Consider the following 21,695-nt stretch of genomic DNA (forward strand, 5'->3'; position numbering starts at 1 on the left):
CATGCTGAAATGTTGTTTTCTTTCTTGCTGGAGAAGTGGTTCTATGTGGTTGTATTTTATTTTTTCTTCTTGGAAGTCTTTTATTTAAAATGGACATACTGACACTTTTCCTGCTACTTCTGGAAATTGTCCTCTGCTCTGATTCCTAACGGGCATATTCCCTTTAGGTTTCTGGCATAGGGTATGTGCCAGAATGGAACAAGAGCAAACAAACCACTTGTGTTCCCTTGTTCTGCTCATATCAGGATTAAGTGTCGCTGCATCTGCTGAAATAGAAGAGATTGTCTGGATATTTTTTTTAAAGAAATTCTGTCAAATTCACAGATGTTCTTCCTACTTCATACTCTTGCATTTCTTGCATATTCTCACGTTTGAAAAATGAATTTCAGTGCAAATGCAAGCTCTCCTTGAACTGAATGATGGGTAGGGCTATGCTTGCAGGTGTACGTGCATAGCAGGCTGCTATACGAGTCACACGTGTGGCTTGCCTGATGACGCAAAACAGTGGTAAGCAAAATACCATTTTGTTTTGTAAGCTGCGGTTCCATCAACGGCTGAGTTGTCTGTGCCTTACAGTCAGACATGTCAGCTTCTTCCCCAAATACTCTAAATGGAAGATAAACTCTATAGAGATGGATTAAAATGCTGTCCTCCTTGTTTCGGTTCCAAGGATATCATTGCTCATCCTGTCCTTTTCTATTTTGCCAGGCATCAGATTGTTCAAAAGATGATTTTAATTTATATCAGTTTTGCTGCTGTACTTTGGATACTTCCTGAGTTATATAGTATGTGACAGGGCTTGAAGTGAAACTTGATTCTATAAATATCCTTCCAGTTTTAATAAAGGACAAACTCCGCCGGCGATTTTACTGAAAATTTTTGCTTTCTCTCTTAACCTTCTGTCCACCCATACACATACAGCTGAACCATCCTTGTTCTACGAAATAGCCAGGAGACATCCCTGAAGGTGTTCAAGGCCAGTTTGGATGGGGCTCTGGGCTGCTGAGAGGTGTCTGTGCCATGGTGTGGGGATGGAAGGGACCAACTCACGCTGTTCTATGACTTGTGTGAACTTCCACCCTGGTGACGTATTTTGACCCAGTTCCACAAATCGGTTGTTACATCAGCAGTTACCTCCGTAGCGAGGGAGCTTCCCTTGAGAGGGAGAAGCGTTCGCATGTGGAAGAAGCTGCCAGGTTGAGTCCTTACCTTTCATTTCCTATCCTCATGGTATGCAATATATCTTCATAAGAGCAAGATGTTGCTTGGAGGGAAGTGCCCTGTTGTCAGTAATCTCCCAAAAACCGTAGTCTGATTGTACTTAGCCTGTGAAAACTTGCCGTGTTACCGGGAGTAAATATTTGCTGGATTATTTTAATCTTTTCTTAGCAGACTTCATTTTGCATTCACCCATATTCGTGTGCAGTCCCTAAGGCCTTCACCAGGGGTGCAGCTGTTGGTGTTCTGATGTGCCATGCCCACTCTGGGATGCACAGCTGGCAGGGCAGCGGGGCGTCTGATGGCCAAGTCCTTGGTTTAGTCCTTGCTATGCTCTCCATCTGGTCAATCCCAGTTATTTATCATAGCACACTGTCTCCTTACATGTTCCCTGCTCTGCTTGCAACTCAATTCTTGTTTTCTTCCCGAATCCAAAGCATGACTTTCCTCGTTCTTCAGCATGTCTACCTTCAGCTGCTCCCTTATCTTTGTGAAGCTATTGCTACTTTGTGTTATTTATTGCCAGTTTGCTAAACAGCTGGAGTCATGCTGTACTGTGAAACGATTTCTGCTTTCTTACAGTCACAGTCTGTAACGTGTCATCTCTTTCTGAGACTGTTTCTCACTCTTGATGAAAGAATTTTTAATATTGTACGTGTCTGCAGTTTTGTTTGGAATACATCTCTAACTCTCATGGACAACATCTGCTAAAACAGCACTTTTTTGGGCCATGACAGGGTTGTGCTTGAACAGTGTTAACAATGGTAAACTAAATATGCTGTGGGCTATAGTATATATAAACTCTATCTGGTCAAACTTTTTTCTTCTGTATATACTGCTGTGGCCTGCTAATACGATAGGTGCTGAAGCATTACAGCCACCTGTTTTTCTTGCAGAGCCAGTGAGCAGCAGCTGCCCCTTGTTGGATGAGAGTGGCATGTAGGATTACAGTACATGCTTGCATCAGTCAGCAAGGAGAACGTAGTGTCTACCACACAACTCTCTGGGCAGAAGCAACTGAGCAGCCAAAAGGCAAAGATGCAGAACACAACAGTTCCCTGAACTGCAGGGCAGTGGGTTTTACTGTCTTGGCCTTCATTTACTCTTTGTAAAGAATGATGAGAGAAATTAGTAAGATGCCAAGGACACCTCCTGGCTGCTTTTTGGTCTCCCTATACACGTGATGGCGGGTCAGGATGTGTCACCAAGTTTGGTTAATCAGCTTATGTAGAGCCTGGAATCTGCTAGGTCTTAGAGTAGCTCCTGGTAAGCCTCCTGCTGCCTGCTTAGGCTGCGTAGAGGTCACTAAAATAAACTGAGTGATGAATAAGGTGTTACGAGAGTACAACAGAAAGGACAAAGACTTCTTCCTGTGTTTGGCCGTGCTGGTTTTTGAGTTGCAGCATCAGTGTCCTGACTTCAGGAGCTCCAAGTCCTTAGGACTGCCTTTCTCTACATTCAGAGGGTCTGGATCCTTTTTATTCCTGCATGGAGCTTTGTCTTCTGCCTTTTTGGCTGCTGCAAAGCCATCTGGAGGTGTCAGCTCGCACGGGCTCGCTTGCCAAGCCATGTCTCATGCAGAGAGCAGGTAACACCTGCAAAATGTTCTCAGTACAAACCAGCAAATGTTTTGCAGGTGGCACTCAGTGTTGGTGTTATCCCACGATGGGCTAAACGATTTGTATCCTGCTACCCCAGGAGGTTGTTTCTCCTGGTTATACAACAGTATTTGCGAACTTCCAGATCTTCTCGGCTTGGCACCTTGGACTCTTTGGGAGGAGCCTGGCAACAACAGCTCCTGAATGTTTTCCTATAGAAATGAATTTCAAATTGAGCAGGGTTCGATGGAGACCAGAGGTTTTAAACTGTAGGAAGAAATAAGAAACTACCTTATTCTGTCAAGCTGCAATTAAAGAGTGATGCTTGGCCTTTTTCAGTAGACAGTGGATTGCTGAGTCTGTGTGCTAATGTGTGTGCATCTGGGTGTTTTGAGTGGTTTCATTTCTTAGCTATTTTCAGAGAATCATAGAATCCCTAGACTAGGAAGGGACCTTTAAAGGTCACCTCGTCCAACTGCCTGCAATGAACATGACATGCACAGCTAGATCAGGTTGCAGGGCCTGATCCAGCCTTGCCTTGAAAGTCTTCAGGGATGGGGCATCAACCACATCACTGGGATACCTGTTCCAGTGCCTCATCGCCCTCACTGTAAAAGACTCTTTCCTTTTATCCAACCTGAATTTACCCTCTTTAAGCTTGAAGCCATTTCCCCTTGTTCTGTCACAACAGATCTTGCTAAACAATCTGTCCCCTACTTTCCTGTAGCTCCCCTCTAGATACTGAAGGCTGCAATCTGGTCACCTAGGAGCCTTCTCCAGGCTGAATAGCCCCAGCTCTCTGTCTGCTCTCATAGGAGAGGTGTTCCATTCCGTGGGTCATTATCGTGGCCCTGCTTTGGACATGCTCCAATAGCTCCATGCATCTCCTATACTGAGGACTCCATGTCTGGATGCAGTACTCCAGGTGAGGCCTTACCAGTGCAGAGTAGAGAGGCAGGATCACCTCCCTTGCCCTGCTGGCCATGCTTCTGTTGATACGGCCCAGAATATGGTTGGCATTCTGGGCTGTGAGGGCACATTGCTGACACATGTCCAGCTTCCCATCCACTGTTATACTCAGGTCTTTTTCAGCAGGGCTACTATCAGTCCTTTCATCCCCCAGCTTGTATTGGTAGTTGAGTAGGGTTACCTTGACTCAGATGCAAGATCTTGCATCTTGGATTTGTTAAACCTCATGAGGTTCACCTGAGCCCACTGCTCAAGCCTGTCTAGGTCTCTCTGGATGGCATCTCATACCTCTGGTGTATCGCTGCACCTCACAACTTGGTGTCATCATCAGACTTGCTGGGCGTGCACTCGACCCCACTGTTTGTATCATTGATAAAGGAATTAAAGAGTATTGGCCCCAGCACTGACCCCCATGGAGCACCACTTGTCACCAGTCTCCATGCAGACATTGAGCCATTGACCACTGCTCTCTGTACTTGATTCTGCAGCCAGTTCTTCATCCACTGAATAGTCCACTCATCAAATCCATATCTTTTTAGTTTGGAGAGCAGGATGTTGCGGGGTACAGCATTTATGTTACAGTATGGTATAAGAAACTGATAAAATGATGCTTTGATTTCTGCAATAATAGAAAATGTACCTTGTGTTTTGGTTCAATATAGTAGACTTTATATGTCTCTTGAGACATCAAAGCCTTTCTACTAAATGCAGAATAATGGAAGTTTCATGGAATAAAATCTTTATCCTGCCACTGTGTATGCACCTGCAGAATTATAGCTGGGAAAATAATTGTAAGAGGATGTGAAAAATCTTAACTCTAGCACTTAGACAGTGATTCAGATCTGAGTCTCAAATGATCTCATGGAACAACTGTCTCCTGTGCACGTTCACATGTTCTTAGTGGGAGATGAAATTACTCATATTGCTTTCTGAATTTTCATAGTTCTCTGCTTATCAGATAGTAGATGATTTGACTTGTTTTTCTTAACTGATTGTACACCAACATGGTCTATAGGCTTGATCTTGCAGAGATCAGGGTCTTGAGTGTAAGACTAAGATTGGAAAGAATTGACATTAACAACATTTCTGTACATCAGTTGATCCAAGGTAACTGACTGCATGTCCTGCTCTTATAAAGTACTGAATGTTAAGGTAGGCCATGTTCATAATGGCCTCACTTTGATCTCATCTTTAATTTGATGAAGGACACATTGTCCCAGGAAGTGGCGTAAGTCTTGGAAGGGAAACCCAATCTATTGCTCTTTGCTGTTATACAAAAACCAAATCTTTGAAATGTTGCTCTTTTTGTCCGGTGTATTCACGTCAGTAAGGTGGTTTGATGTGATTTACAGTGAAATCAAAGCTCTCCATGTCTCTGAATACATTGTCTGAATTGAACTCCTCCGAGGACTTCAGTGCAGAGCATTCAAACTGCTTTGGTTTGAAGGTGCATGCCAACATACTTGCATCACCCACCTCAGGGCTACAGCACAGATTGGGCATTTTGAATATCGTGCAGCATATACTTTTAGATGTCCAAATACTTGCCTCAGATCATCCTACCTTATGGTTTGCAGTCTGCATAGAGTTGCAACGAAACAATTGTGTTGAGTAACTGGCGTTGTTTAAATGCGTTCAGCCTAGTAATGTCTCCTAGGAAAAGAATGAAGTATTTTAATTATATTTGATATTAGTCTTGCATAGGCATGAGAGCCGACATGATTCATTTCACTTAGTAGTATATTTCTCTCAACTGAATTATGTGTAATTGTCTAGACATGGTCACTTTAAATATTTTATGTATTTTTATAATGTAAGACAGTGCAGCCCGTAGGACCAGTGACAAATACTGCTGTATAACTTTTATTCAATTTTATTTCAGCAGATTAATAATTCATTTTAACTGAATTTGAACGTCAGAACTCGTGGCTAGAGTACAACCTGCTGCTGTAGTTCTTCAGTAGGCAATTCAGATGAGTGAAGGGCAGTTCTGAATAGCCAGTAGAGAGAAGCTACGCATGCACTGAGCTGCCAGGGGAGCTTTAGGTTGGGTATTAGGAAAAATGTCTCCAAAAGAGTGGTGATGCACTGGCTTAGCTGCCCAGAGGATCACCATCCCTGGAAGTGTTCAAGGAATGTGGAGATGTGGCACTGAGGCTTATGGTTAGTGAGCAGCATTGGTGGTAGGTAGACAGTTGGACTATATGATTTAATGGTCTTTTCTAACTTTAATGATAGCACGATTCTAAGGAGAAACATTCATCTTGTTTGCTTCCCCAGAGGCAGAGTGTTAAGGGTATAAGCTGGCTAGAAGCCTTCTGACAGGGCAGGGTTATGTCTTGTGAAAACTGCAGGCTTGGTAGAACACTAAGTATTGCAGTGAAGTAAGGAAGGGTTCCTATAGAGATTTGTCTTGTAATCTTACCGGGAGGGTTTACAAGAGAACCAAAAGCTGCAGTTAGTGTAGATCTCATAACTAAATCTTGAATATTTTTTTTGTGAATTTTAATAGATAATTGTCATGGGAAAAGTTTGCCTGAGAAATATCACCTACTACTTGTGATGCTAGACAGCATATTTTATGAGACATTTGTGTTTTGACAAAGCAAGCTCTGTCATACAATTTGGTTTCACATATTTTTATACCAACACTGAAATGTTGGACTCGAAGTACTCAGCTGTAAGAAAATATATTTATCATCTCCTTACAGTCATGTGTTATTCTGTGCTGAAAGAGTTGGTTAGAATCACTCGTAACTCTTCCAGGTAATTTTAAATAATACACGTTTTAGGAAGAAAAAGGAACTGCAAGCAGCAGCTCAGGCAGCAGCTTTTCATCTGATCATTCTGAAAGCATCTGCACAGCTCTCAGTCAAGTTTGCCAGTGACTGAATGTGGCTGTTGGAAGGATCCTGCACTTGGATTTAGATACGTTGGCCAACCATGTTGTATAGGTGGCCAAAAGAATGCATTCTACTTTTGGAGGAAACACCTGTCCCTGCTGCCTCCGGTCCTCTGCCTCCAATTCCTCTTGGCAGCAAAAAGGGATAGAACAAGCGTGCTCTATTTTCCAAGTATTTTTGGCACTGCAGTAATCTATTCTTCCCTTCCAGATGTATCTCCTCATATCGTTTTTCTTACAGCACGTCCATGAAGTCTGTTTGTGCACCTCCCATGTGAATTCAAGTATTTTCATCCTTGGTCCCAATTCTGACAGAGGGCAGTGGGCTTTTTGCTAGAACAACGTTAGGGAGGTGGAGTCACTGACCAAAGCACCAGTGAAGCTAGTTCTGCTGTAGGGCTAGGTAAGGTGCAAACATCATACGAGGGCTGTATTCTTGCATTTTACAAAGCTCTGTCAACAAGGTTTGTTGAACTACCATTTGTGCTGGTCACTTTATGCCAAAGATTCACAGAAAGCATGAATGCAGCCAGGGCAAATTAAATGATTGATTTGAACAGGTACTCATAGGAGGATGTGCTGTTGAGTTTGCATGGGGCTGTAACTTTCTCCATCACAGAGGCTGATTGCAGAAGTTAAGACTCTAGCTCTCCTTGTCAAGAGAAGACACAGGGCAGATGAGTTTGCTTGCTTCTTTTGTTTCCAAGCCTGAAGTTAAGATCTTGAATGCCTTCCCTTTAAGTATAAATGCTGGGAAGAATGTAATTACTGTAAGTGATAGGGGTGTTGATTAATGCTGCCTAAGCTGGTAATAACACCTGTTTTAAAAGGTGAAAGCTTTTCTGTGTGGATGTTCCTGTGTATTACAATGGAACGTGTAGTCGAGAATTCGGTGTTTTTCTGGTGTGTTGAGTCATCACACAACTCCATTTGCTCTTCATTATTCATTTATTTCATCACTTTATTTAAAGTGACTTGGAAGAGAAGATATCAAAAACCTCAAGCTTTATATTCAGCAGGTTTTGAAAAAAAAAGTGTTTGTATATATATGTATATATAAAGATCTCTATTTACTAAGCAGTGAGCATCTGCACAGTGCCAGCGCTGAGCTGGAAATAGAACAGTGACTTCACCAGCTAGTTTTGTAATGGAAAAACTGCAGTTAGCATACATTTTGCAATGCATGTGGTTGAGAAAGCAGTGTGAACAGCTTTGCAATGACTGAAACTTCATAATTATATCAACACGAAGAATGAGCCAGTATTTAGATGCGGAGTCAATTCTCTGTTGCTTTCTTCCTTGAAGTCTCCAGGCCATAAGAATTTAACAATCTGTGAATAAATAACTGCTATTTAGCTCATCAGAGGTGATGTTGCAATTCTTATTGCCTCAGAACTTGCTTAAAGCTTCTGGATTTAATAGGAAAACTGCATCTGCAACTACATAATTGTCTAGATAACCATTATTGCTCGTAATAACATTACTCACAGTTTAATACAGTATAATAGAGTACTTGATTTTGGTGCAGAGCCCTGACACACAAAAGCACCCTCTTCAGTTAAATTCTAGGAGACTGCAAATTTTTAGAAGGTTGGAGGGAGCTATTACATAAGGACAAATATTTACCTAATGTAATCAAACTCCTCTTTTAAATCAGAACAATGGTGGGAGTGCAGTTACTATGGCTCTGTGTAATTTTGTGCTATATTTGGTTAAGTTTGGCAGGATTAAAGCCACAGCTGATCATCTGATTTTTTTGAAAGGGGAGAACATGGCAGCTTTGCATTCATGATGTGCCCTCACATGAATGCACAGCCTCCCTCCATAATTCTGGGCAAGAAAAATGTCCCGAGAACTCTCTATCCACCAGGAAGTTTGCAGCACTGCAGAGCTGTTGCTGAACTGACTTCTGAAAGATGCTGCCTGAAGAGGGAGCGCAGCCTTTCCTCCCCATGCATCATAGACTTAATTGAAAAGGATGTGTGTCTCGCATACCATCCTCATCTCCCCAGCCTCATTTCAGGCTGCTGATCTGTGCCCAGTGGTGTTGCAGGGAACTGATCTCTGTGTTCTGCCACTGCTCTGTCCACCTGTGGAGCCTACAGTCATCCTTGATCCACTGGTGATCTTCCAGAGTGCTCCTTACTTCTAAGCTGATGAAGCTGATAGGTGGTGCGTTCTCCAGGTCATTTCCTTCTCCTTGAAGTACTGATGTACCGGCCTTAAATGGGCAGAGGAGAAGTTCTTATTCCCCCAGGCTGTTCTGCAAAATCACATCAAGGATGGACAGGGGTAAATTTGACTCTTTTTATTGTTTGTGGCTCTCCTAGTTTTTTGTTTGTTTCACTGTTGGTTTTTTTTGGGGGGGGGGGAGGTGAACACAGATTCTGCCTATTGCTACAGACTTTGAACGTGAGATTGTGATAATTAGTTAGAGATAATTAGCACAATCACAGTAAGTCATCCAACAGCTTGAGCCATCTGATGTGACACAGAGTCTTAGAATACTTTGTAAGTAACCTTTCAGAGAGCATTTCGTGCTTCAGCAATGCAAAAAATAGAAGTGCAGGAGTGAAAACAATATCTTTTCTTGACAACAAATGATACACGTTTTTACTTTTGTTTCTTTGTCATCTCCCCTGTGTTCAGTTGTGTTAGAAAGGTACTGAAGTTACTGGTGGTTAGGAGAGTGCAGTGTGTGCCCATCTGGGCAGTACCCATGGAGCAGACAGTATGGTAGTGTTCGTAGAGATGATCATCTGATAGGCTAAATACTGCAGCTACAAGGAGGAAAAGCACTGTGCAAGAGGAAGCATCATCTCTTTGAAATGTTGGATCCATAGCATTCCTTGTTAAGAACAGCATACCTTCATTGTTGCTTATTTTTCTGGAGAGGCTGAGCAGAGGTAATCACGGGGTTGTTGGTTTGGTTTAGTGGCTTTCAAATTGAGTGCAGGCGTGCCTTTAGGAGCCATAAATTACTGTATTTTGGGGGATGGAGATCCTGCTTTTCTGTCATTCTTATTACTTGTATTATAAAGAATAGATAAGGTGTTTTAAGTTACTTTTAGGAAAGGAAATAATGCTGATGGAAATTGATGGTCCACCAAACTAAACATTAAATCCAGATCCACAGCGACCTTCCAGTGGTAGGCTTGGCTTGGTGTTATGCCCCAGCAAAGATACTAACCATTCCTTATGCCCCAGCAAAGATACTAACCATTCCTTATAGTAATTCTACATTTTTTATTTGGGGGTAATTGCATTTTTTGTAGATTATTGGCTATAATTGGAATTAATTCATTAATTGTACTTCAAAGATGTAAAATGCCATACATAGAACATATACATCAAGATGTGGCTTTATCTGGCAGTTCAGAGAAGTAACTACCTCTGAAATGAAGCTCTGAAGATCCAGAGTGTTGGATGTATGTTTCGAAGACTTCAGCCAGTTTTGACATGTGACTGAACTTTCCCAGCATGTACTGTCCTTCTTGAAGGACGTGTGGTCTCTTTTCCATTTGCTTTCTGCTTCCCTCCATCCATAGTGCTGTCCCCTGTTTATTTTCTGAAGTTGATTGCTCCTTGCCTAGGGTAAAGACTTAACAAAGCATTGTAAGTAGTGTTGCCTCTTTACATTAACAGCAGAATGCTTTGCCTGGTTTGCCACTATTTAGCCTGATGGAAACAAGCTTCTGGCGTATAATTACTTATTCTGGTCATTAAATCCCTGTTAATAATGTACTATATTAGATGCCATCTGTCTATTCGGAGATATTCTTGTCTGCTGAGTCAGAAGTCACAATGTCAGATGCAGAGGTTGGTCCATATGTATGTTACAGATGCCCCATCCATGTTCTTGAATTGAGGGCAAGGGAGGACAGCCTGCAAATCATTGCTTCTCCTACTCTAGAGAAGTTATAGAAAAACAACTGAATTCTCAGTATTCCAGGAGATAAAAAGAGCATTTATGAACAGAGTTGGAACATGGTGAAACTCAGCATGGCATCTAGAGTAATACATACAAGAAATAAGATGAATATCATTACAGGTTTTGGAAGACCTTGGTTAGAAATGACAGTGGATTTTTCATGAGCTACTTCTTGAGATGGGACGTTTCATTCTAAACTTGATCCTATAGAAGATAAAAGCTTTGAGCAATCCTCCTCATTGGAGCATTGGGAAGGGTGGTCAGTCCCAGGCTCCTGAGCTGAGTGTGGCTCACAAAGCACAAACCAGGTTGTCAGGGACATACTCAGGAGAAGAGCACATGCTCTCTTCCCCATCTGATCCACAAAAAAAAAAAAAATCCCAAAAACTTGATGAGAATTATTAGTTTATTTTTTAGGCAAAAAAAAAAAAAAAACAACAAACCAACCAATGACAGTTTAAATTACTGGAATGTTTGGATCTGCTTTTCAGCATTGTGAAGGTATGAAGGTTTAAGATAGTCTGAATCTCACACCTTTTAGGGACTCTTAACAAAACCTTGAGATGGGGTTGTGTTTATAAACATAAACTTTACCCTGGACTCCCTCCAGGACTTTTCAGTGTGATTCTTCCTCCCTGCGGAGAGCAGACTTAAAAGGGAGCACAGCTTTGATGTGAATTCTTCTCATGTGAGGGTTGGAAACCATTCTGCTCAAACAGCTAAAAGAAATTCACGAAATAACTTCATTCAGTCTCATGAAGTCTTTATGGTGATCTCTCATAAATGCCAGCTGTTTTAAAGACTTGTAATACAGATTTTGGTGAATTTCTTACTGATTTGATGTTTACCTTTTGTTCCTTTAAAGATATTTGTCTTGATATGTAGAAGATATTATTGGGCCAGCCAGCCAGAACTTCTCCCAAAAATATTGCCTAAAAATATCAAGTGAAAACCAAGAACAAAGCAGACCGAGCAAGCTGAAATGTTTTATTTTACCTATCCATAAAGGATCCATTGGGAGATTTTTATTGAAGGACTTGTGCAATAAGTTGTGTGGTAAGTGAAGGAGAATGCATCATTTCCCCTGGAAAACAGGCAAATTGAATAAAAGTTATATCTCAGAGGTTAGGACAGCCTGGATAGCTCATCAGCTGGATAACCATGTGATAGACCCAGAGGCGACTTCAGAACTGTCATCTCAGCTATTATCAGTGGAACTAGCCAAGGAGTCAGCTGCTATAGTTAGACCAGTGGATCTCACGGCAGGCGGTTCAGTGCAGCCCATCTGTGCTGCCCATCCTCTTCCATGTGTGCCACCCAGGCAGGTGTAAAGGAGAGGAGCCTCCTGCATAGGGTACCGCATTCCATAAAGTGCATGGATTTTAATGTGCGAGCAATTGCTACGCTGATGGTCAACCCCTAAAGAAGAAACTTCTGTCTGAGTGATGGAAACAAACAGGATAACAGTTTGGGTATAAATTTCAGGGAGTTTTGGACGTTTTCTGCTTACTGTGCTCAGCAAATGTTGGTAGGTTCCTTACGTAAAGAACAAAGATGAGCAAGCCGTGTGCCTTGTTTTGCTCATTTTGACCTCAGGTAGTGATGCTGCTGTGTGTCCTCTGAGTCACAGGACCTGGATGCATGTTCTCAGCCTGCAGTGCACACAAGGTTAAGTGCCCTCTCAGAAACATTTTTGGAGGTTTAACCAAGCGTATCAGCGTGCCTCTTGCAGCCAGTGTGTTTGCTTCGTGAGTGCCTGGTGTGTGCCGAGGCAGGTCGTGCTTCAGGTGGCAGGTTGTAGCTTATTGATGCATGTGATTTGTGTCTGGGCTCTGAAAATTTCCCTAGGTCTCTTACCTGGGTGGGTAGGACCCTCTTCTGATGGCATGAATGATTCTCTCCAGCCTTTGAGAATTATAATTGCAGAAAGTGGCATCGGAAGAGCGAGATAATTTCAAGCATGTTTTCCATTTACAGGAAAAAAAATAAATAAGCAACCAGAAAGTAAGGGAAAATATGGTCAGAACCTGAAGTTTTGGTAGTAATTTCTCTGTGCTCCAAGTGGCAGTTCTGTAAGGAACAGAAACGGCAAAGAGGAGCTCTCACAGATTGGAGTCTCTGTTCTTAATCTCACTTGTGTGCTGTCCTTCACCTACGCATCTCTCCTTTATCTGTCTGGGAGAAAGAGCTCAGGGGATCCTGTGTGAATGTCAGCAAGGCAGTGCTCATGGTGACTGTGTGTCTCCTCTTGAAGTGGATAGGGAGTGGGTTGTAACTGCCTTTCCATCATTGGGGCACTGTGTTGGATCTCTTATCTGTGCCTGGTCTTTGGTTTGTAGTGAACTTTAAAAAACAATATTTTTATTGCAAGATCTCCTCTTCAGCCATCTCTTAAAATTTGCAGAAACCTTCATAAGGAGTGGTGGAGTAACAGAGGGAGGAATAGCTGGTGAGTGAAAGTGCCTAATCTCTCTTTCTCAGGAGACCAGGTTTAACAAGAAAGCTGGTGCTTTTTGTGGGAGCCTTGTGCAGGCTTCTTGGATAGGTTTCTGCATTCTTGGATTAGTCAGGATAAGCCCCTAGATAATATACAGGAAGAGCAGTGAATTGTGAAACGCAACGTTTTTCTGCTGTAGGCCAATTAGTGCTTTGCTTCTGTATTGTTTATGGAAAATCAGTTGAACTTGATGGTTAAATATTCTTTCTATAAAACTGTCTTGCGTTTGTACACTGCTTTTGTTGCACGTTGGAAAGGTCAGATTTAAAATGTGATTAAAAAAAAATGGTATCCCTTAAAGAGGACATGGCTCTGTGATCTCCATTCTGCTGTTGCTCGTGTATTTTCATTGTACTGATCTGTTTCATCACCAGGAATCCTTTGTCTTTGTGTTCATGACATTGTCTAATCAGTTTTACACCAATCCTCTGTCTGCAGATAGCAAGGTTTAAAAATAGACTGGCTCAGCTGTGTAAAGATGAGATACCTGAAATCATCCACGTGGAACAGTGGGATTGCTGTAAGTGATGGGACAGTGCCAGCTTAGCCTGAACTCTGAATGGGGAAACTGTACTCAAGGGCTTCAAATCAAGCAGGGCAAATCAGTCTTAACCCTGTTAGACTTGCTACTTAGAGGCTTATGATGTAGCTTCCCCCTTCTCACCACATAGAGATGTCTACTTGGGTACTTTGTGGTCTCTTTCATTGTTTCCTAAAAACCAGCTAACGCTTTTGCTGTCTCAGGGAGGCTTCGGGCATGTTGTTATCCTTCCCTTTTCGTGCTGCTGCAAGAGCTGGATAGGATGACTTGCCTAAGGTCACCCCAAGGAGTCTTGTCAGCACTTGGAATCGAGTATAGGGTTATGAGTCACAATCCAGTGCTGTCGCCACGCGGCCTCTTCTGGTGTTGGGATGGCTCCTCTCTAGGCAGCTTTCCTTTGGCAGTGAGAAGATGCTTTCTAATGGGTTTGATGTATTTATTTCTGCTGCCTGTCTTTTCAATCTGTAGGGCTTCTGTGTCTGTGCTGAGTCTTGAGTTGCTAATGAAGTTAAGAAGCAGTGAGTGATTGGGATGTGGCTGGAAATCATTAGCACTCTTCTCCAACAAAAGCTTGAATGATAATATCGCTTTAAGCTCATTTCCAGAGTATTGTTATGTAAAACAAAGGAAAAAGCTGTTCTGCTAATGATTTTGGGATGGGGAACATTTGTTTCCATTTTATCTACCAATGGGATAAATCTGGCCCCGGATGCCTAGATTGAAGGCTAACCTTTAGTCCAAGATGTGATCACAGAAACTTTGGATCATGAGAATGTATTTCAAGAGTTTCTTCCATCAGAAGCCTTTCTGTTGTTTTTCCTTTTTGTATTAGCAGTGCTCATTTGTGTGGGAAATTTTATAAACATGGCATCTGCTGCCAGTGGATTTGAAAATTGCTGCTATTTGTCCATGGCTGCTTCTTGCAAATTGCACAAATTAATTCCTCTATGCATCTCAATAGCTCTTTGAAGACATTCTAGCTGCTCTGCCTGAATGGCAGCCCTTGTCAGGTGTTCCAAAAAGGGAGATGTCACATTGCGTGACATGGTTAGTGGTACGGTGGTGGTGGGACAATGGCTGGGCTCTTTTCCAACCTCAGTGCTTCTATGATTCTTTGGAAATGTTCTGAAGAAGGGATGAGGCTTGGATTGCTTGGGTGCTGGGAGGGCAGCTCGGAAGTGTTGGGGCACACTTGCTTTGTCCTCAGGTCATTCCTTGAGTACCCACTCTTGGCCACATCCAGAGGCTGAACTGTGAGGCAGGGGGTTTTTCAGTTAGCCGGTGTAGCTGTTCGTTAAATTGCCTTTTGTCTGTGACCTCCGAGTTTTTCAGCAGGAAAATCAATAGGAAATTTTTGAACTTCTTGGAAATCTCTAACCTGGAATGGAATATTCCTTGTAGTTGTGCTTCTGAGTTGCTGGATATCTCCCTGTGGGTAGAACAGCATTTACATGCCGATGTGCCCGGCAAACAAGAAGGGAAAATTGGAACAGAATCTAAATACATGTGTATGTGCTGTTACAGCAGTTTTCCTTAATAAATGCTTCTGGCCAGACTGCAATACCCTATAGCAGATCCTAGCCAGCCGTGGAGTGTCTGTCTGCATGCGGGCTCTTCTGGAGCAGTGCCGACTGAGCCCAGGAGCCGGGGCCGTGTGTGCTGAAGGGCAGCAGCTCCTTGCTGGGATCCACGAGCTGCAGGACTGGAGAGCTGTGAGCAGAGCAGGTGCTCTCCAGCCTCCTAAAGCCAGCTGAGCTGCGTGGGGCACCCAAAAACCAAGAGCTTAAAGCTTCTGCTAATCCATCCCCTAACCTGGCAGGCAGAGCTGCCTCACTGCAGAGCAAGGGCAGGCTGCGTTGCTCAAGCTGTAAGTGTGCTTTTCTGTTTCCGTTTCACTTGTTCTATTTTTATTTTTGCCAGAACTGAGGGATTGTTTAGAATTCTGTTGTCTGGGCTGGATTTTTGCAGGCTTTTTGTGGTGCCCAAGACTGTAATCTTCACTCCGTGCTGGTGTCTGCCCACAGCAGCATTTGCTGCTTCTGGGCAGGGATTTGATGCTGAAGAAGCTCCTGAACTGAGAGTATTTAAGAGCGGTTCCAGCTTACCCATCTTTCCTTTCCAAATGTTGCCCAAAGACAGCAGTGATGGCTCGTGGGTGTGGGTCGGATTGTCCGATGGAGGGCCTCCAGTACTTGGCCAGTGCAGAGACTTGGGCATGGTGAATACATCCATGGGATGGCCAGGCTGCTGCTAGTGGAGCTTGGGCTTCTCCAGTCCTGCAGGTGCCTCAAGTGAAGTGCAGCTGTATCAGCTGCAGCCTCTGCTTATTGTCACAGGCCAAAGTTACCCTGTTCCTTAGCAGCCTTTTTGCTCATTTAAGTAGATTCAATATGAGGTTATTTGTCAATTATTTCATGATGCTGTAATGAGAGTTGAGGGCTTGCGTGTTCCTTTTGTAATGTCAGCACCAAGACTTCATGGTATTGAGAGAGGTGCCTTGGTGTCCAGATTGAAGATAATTACACTTGCAAAATTCATTAAGTCCTTGAGAAATACCTTTGTCTGGAAGCTTTGCTTTCCCTCCTCTGGCGATGCATCTCTCAAAGCCTCACAGCTGAGCAGATGTGAGTCAGGTCATGGGTACAGGCACTTGTGGTGTTTCTTTGTGTTGGCATGTGCTTCATGTAGTTTTCTGTGGAAATCAATTTTTTCCCCTCAAAATCAGGTTAGGAAAAGTGAGCTCCATAGGAAGATAAGCCTGGGGCCTCCTTAATCATCGTGCTTTCGTGTTGATGCCAGGAGTAGGAGGAAGGTACAACTCAGAGGGTTCTTGGAAATGTGCTCTTCCTTCAGACTGTTCCGAGAACGGTGTAGTACAGTTTGCCTTGTGTAATTGAATGAGAGTGAATGCTGCAGCTGGTGCCATTGATATAAATAGAAATAAATATTATCCTTAAATTTATATTAAATATGACCTGTTTATTCTCTTGGAAATAATTTCCTCTACTGCATTTTTTTTATTAGGCTGTTAGAGAAGCTGCATGGTAACCTTGACTTGCAAGTCCAAATTCAATAGTGAAGTAATATCATGGTCTCAGAGGGCAGATAATTTTTACCAAATATGTCAACCTAAAGATAAAGAAATCTTAACGTGTAAATGCCATGTAGAGAGGCACAGAGAACCGCACTGGTCAATTTCTATCTAAGGTGCCACTAAAGAGGTAGAATTAAGACATTCCTGGCACAGTAAAATAAACACCAAAGCATCTCAAGATCATCTTACTGAAGAAGGAAGAGGTGCAGCAGGTAGTTCAAAATCTAAGTTGTTTTTCATTGACAAATAAAAGCCTGGGCATAGAAAACATGCAAAAAAAAAAAAAAAAAAAAAAAAACCAAAAAACCAACCCCACCCACCCCAGACCCCAACAAACAAACCAAGCAAAATCCTATCCTGCTCAACCACCTTTTGCTTCTGAACTAGAGGAGGTGACAAAGCTATTAAGATAACACGTAAGCAGCCCATAATTCATTCTCTGGAGCAATTGTGGTGAGTCTGAGATAAAAGGGTGAAGGGAAGGTGATATTTTTGTTGCTTACCTCCCTATCCCCACTGCCTACATCTGTAGATGATGTTGAGCTATTTATCTTCCCTTCATTTTCTGCGCTCGTGTCATTTGCACTAATTACAGGCCTGGGTATCTTTGTACCACTGGTTTCTATTTTCAGTCTGACGTTTGCTCTGTGATACTGCAAAAAAAATGAATGCTGCTAAATCAGAAACAACCTGAAAAAGTCATTTTGGTGACAAAATGAACTGCATAGCTCTACATGTTAAATAGCTCAACTTACGATGAAGGAAATAGGAAACTCTACTTCTTTTCATCTGATAGACCCTCAGTCCCAACACAGTTCTAATACTTCAAATCCAAATATTTTGTGACTTAAACTGTTCTCTTAAAGTTCTCATTTTACGGTGCACGTGTGCAATTATCTTTGCTAAATGCTATCATTCTCCACTGAATAATGTGCAATTTTTTATCTTCAGTCTCATTTATTAGTTCTTCTTCTGCACCCAGAGTACGTTGTTCTGAAGGTATTTCATTTGACGCAGAGTGCAATTGAGATCCCACTCTATCAAATTAGTTTCAAGAGGGGATTTTCTATTAAAATTACAAAGCAGATTCCCTGCAGTGAGCCATCAGGAGCAGCGTGTCGTGAGGAGCCAGAACCAGGCATGCTGGCATGAATATGACTATTGCTTTCTGATGCCACTCGTCTCTGGTACTGAGCTGCAGTGTCAAGAGAAGGGAAGGAAAAAGAAAACCAGTCAGTGCCATTGTACCTGCTTGCATGTGTGTAGCTATCAATTTAAGCTTATAAAGAACCCATTAAACTATGGTTATTATGTATTTCATTCCTATATATATATTTTACATATGCATGTTCTCCTCTGCCCTGCATTTTACCTTCAGAAGGGGTTTTGGGGAAATGCATGAGCCTTGCTACGCATGGGCAGCGTTAGGTGAATGGGTGTTCGTTATGCAAAAACAAGGTTGAATATTAGGAAAAACCTGACCTCTGAAAGAGTGATCTGGCACTGGCATAGGCTGGGAGTGGTGGGGTCACTGTTCCTCAAGGTGCTCAAGAAACATGGAGATGTGACACTGACAGATGTGGGCAGTCTTGATGGTAGGTGGACAACTGGTCTAAATATCTCAGAGGTCTTTTCCAACCTTAATGATTTGATGGTTCTATGGAGCTCTTTGGGTATCCTCATGCCAATAGAGTTGATTCCTTTAGCACTATGATCTTGATGAGTACTGCTCAGTTTGTAGATTAGTAGGCTTTGAAACTCTTTTGTAGGAAATGCAAGGAGCATCAGCATTTTTCTTGTAGAAAGCCACTCCTTTAATCAGCGTCTAGCACTCCTAAGTCTGTTTTGAGGGTTATATTTTAACAACCCCCATCAATAACAAAACCAAACCAAAGCTGTATCCTCAATTACTATAGTAAAAAGATTTGTCTTGGGAATTGACTTAAGGCTGATTTGATTTTAAAAATCCATGCCATACTCTTGTTCTGTCTCTACTGCGTTAGCTATATGTCAGTAATGACAAGTGATTTGTTTTTTCTGGGCAGCTGATTTCCACTTCATACAAATGATACTATATTTTATAGCAGCTAATCTTTGTCTCATTCATTTTTAAATGAGTTTCCAAATGTTGTTCTGTGCTGATTGGGTCTAATTTTTAACTTGGCATTGGAACTGTTAATACTGTCAGTTCTTTTTAAGAGAATTTTAATTTTTAATATTGCAGTTATTTTTAACATGGAGAGATGCAGCAGATCTAATCTTTCACCTATTTATAGGCCTTTTTGGAGGAAGCTTTTTAGCAAACTTTAATTCTTCATTATTTTGACAGAGTTTAAGGAAGCAACACCTGCAAAGCTCCTTAATGCTTTGAGGAGGAGATGATGTCTTCCTTATTTAGCAAGCTAAGGATTCAGTCTCACGGGTGAGGACTGATATCAGTTAGCTGTATAACCAGTCTTTCTGACTTGAACAGTCCAAACACAACATATGGGAGATTTTGGAGAAATATCAGTTCTGGAGCCTTTAGCCACTGGTCCTGGAAGCTCTGGTCTACGTTTCATCATACACCCAGTGTTTTATCCCTCGCCTCACTTCACTGTAGGGCTGAGTCTAGGTGCTGCTGTGTCTCAAGAAAAGGGGTTACAGAAGCAACAGAAGGAGGAGAGCAGAACAAAAATGCACTTATAAGCAAGAGTTGTGGAGTAGAAAAAAGGCAGCTCATCTAGAAAGAGGAATGTAAAGGCACTTAAGTTTTTTCTCTAGCCCTCTGTAAACTGAGTTTGTGGTCGGAATATCTCATACACAGTGCATTGGTTAGATAGGGTCTTATCCTCAAGGTAAACCTCTGTTTTTAAGCTATATGGTGCTGGATTTCACAGAACCATATAAGCTTAACCCAGAGCCTTACCCAGCACAGCGTCCTGTTGACATGCAGCCAGTCCTGTTGTCTTACTTTGCCCATTTTTGTTCCCATCTCATGAAAAACAGACTCTCTTTTATCCTGCTTCACTTTCCCAGGCTCTTGTTGAGCATGTGTTCCCAACACACTTGCTGAAGTCAGTCTGCAGTCTGAGCTGCTTTGTTAGAGATTTCTCTTCCAAGCTGCTCACGTTGTGGTGCAGATCCCACTGTTTGGAGGTGGAGGTTCAGCACTGGTTGCTTAGAGCCTCCCTCTCCGTCTCACCTCTTCCACATATGTTTTGAGTCTGAACTATTGCTCCTGGAACATATTTTTCTCTGGCTCTTTGCAGCAAGGCTTTCATTGTTTCTTTACTGTTTTTAAACAGTTGTGCGTATTTACGGTGGTTTTGCAAATGATGTAAGTACCTGTCAAAGAAATCGCTTCACTGAGCAGCAAACTGCCCACTCATCTTCAGTACACTGAAAGTATGAATAATCATCTCGCTTCCAACAACAACGAACAAAAAATTGGCAAAGTTTGGAAATGCGTTGAAAGAATATTGCGGTTCTATCAGTACTCGCTGTACTAAAAAGAAAAATGTGCTGCTCAGAAGCACAGCTCACCCTTGCTCTTGTAACAGTCGTGTTTACAACCTGTTATAGCTTGAAGGATTTGCTGACTGCTTTTTGTTGTTGTTTTTGCTTTGGTTTGCAGCTATTACAAATTGGTGGTGATGTCACAGAGCTGCTTAAAGTGCTTCTTTCCAAGCTGGTACCATCCTTACAATAAAACTGACATTAAACATTAATGTCTTTGCTTTTCCAATGAGCAGAAAGAGATGTAAGAGTATATTACTTTTTAATTCCTGATTAAGACTCTAAGAGGGTGTCTTGTTCTATTATCTATGCAGATTGGTGGCAATGATGGCGATAAATCAAAAGAGAAGGACTTAAGATAAACCACAGCAATTGACTTGATGCGCAATTGATTCCTCGTGCTCATCAAATCCCTGAGTGCTTTGTGGCTTTTCTTACTGTGACATGATTACTCTCCTTGATCTGTATACTGAGTTATCTGTTTTTTTTTTGTGTGGTTTTTTTGCCTTAAACTGTGTTTGTGCTCAGGACTAACACTGAGTGCTTTGAAAATGAAGTTTGTAATCACTGGAAGATATTTAGGGACCTCTGAAGCTGCAGCTTTCTGTTACCTGCCACCGCCAATTATTGCACCAGAACTGGAGCTCTGTTTCTTAGCATTTACACATGAGAAACAACAATAGTGTGTTACTTTTTCAAGTTGATTTTGCAAAATGCAAGTTTGCCCCTGAGGTGTTCCCTGTCTACTTCTGTTACTTGGGCCTGAACTGGAGCAAAACAGGGATGCAAATTTGAATGGTGGAAGGAGTAACATCAGAGTGATGTTCCACCTTTGGTTTGTGAGAAGGGAGGTGTGACTGTTCTTAGCACACATTGCCCTCCTGTCTGAGGTACTAGATCATTTTGTAGAGTAATGTGAAATGTTTCCCAGTGACAGCAGGACTTAATATTCGCTAATAAGCTAATGACATTGAAAAGAATATATTAAATGCAGAGACACATTTGTCTGCCATTAACATTGCTGGGAACAAAATCAGGCTCATAATTCATAATATGGATTGAAGCCTTCATAATATATAAAGGAGAAAAGAAAAGAGCTGTTAATATATTTCAAGCAAGCGATGCTGATAACACCCAGAGCTAACTCACCATGTCAGTGCTGCACATATTTTATCTTGAGAATAGACTTGGACGTGCTTTTGGGTTATCTTATATCAACTGATTCACATTGGCTGTCAATAATATGAACTCTTAGCCCAGAGCAAATACCAGTTAATGTGATTCAGCTTATGCCTTCTTTAGTCCTGTGCTACAAGAAGGCATGGTACCAGGAGCTGAGCTTCTGCACAGTTGCTGCTATTCTGCTGATGCTTGGTGATTGAACCCTTGCCCACTGATGGCAAGAACTGATGCTTAGTCTCTGGGGTTGCCTCTGTGTTTGATGCTT

General features: G+C 42.1%; 1 protein-coding gene and 1 long non-coding RNA gene across 3 annotated transcripts in view; both read left to right on the forward strand.

Annotated features, from left to right (window-relative positions):
• FGF13 (fibroblast growth factor 13) overlaps positions 1-21,695 on the forward strand; it is a 211,141-nt gene that overhangs the window by 44,615 nt on the left and 144,831 nt on the right. Inside the window, exon 1 of one of the 2 annotated variants that reach the window (XM_090150322.1) lies at positions 1,162-1,230. The exons of the other annotated variant lie outside the window; for it this stretch is intronic. The gene's annotated coding sequence lies outside the window, so the exon portion shown is untranslated. Of the gene's footprint in view, positions 1-1,161; positions 1,231-21,695 lie in introns of those variants that run through there. 2 annotated transcript variants of the gene reach the window in all.
• On the forward strand, positions 1,145-20,688 carry LOC149916035 (uncharacterized). The gene is made up of 3 exons (XR_016471128.1): positions 1,145-1,196; positions 19,080-19,172; positions 20,563-20,688. It is a non-coding gene; the product is annotated as an uncharacterized LOC149916035 (long non-coding RNA).

This window comes from Phasianus colchicus, chromosome 14, assembly GCF_987193195.1.
Source record: "Phasianus colchicus chromosome 14, bPhaCol1.hap1.1, whole genome shotgun sequence".
Taxonomy (NCBI): Eukaryota; Metazoa; Chordata; class Aves; order Galliformes; family Phasianidae; genus Phasianus; species Phasianus colchicus.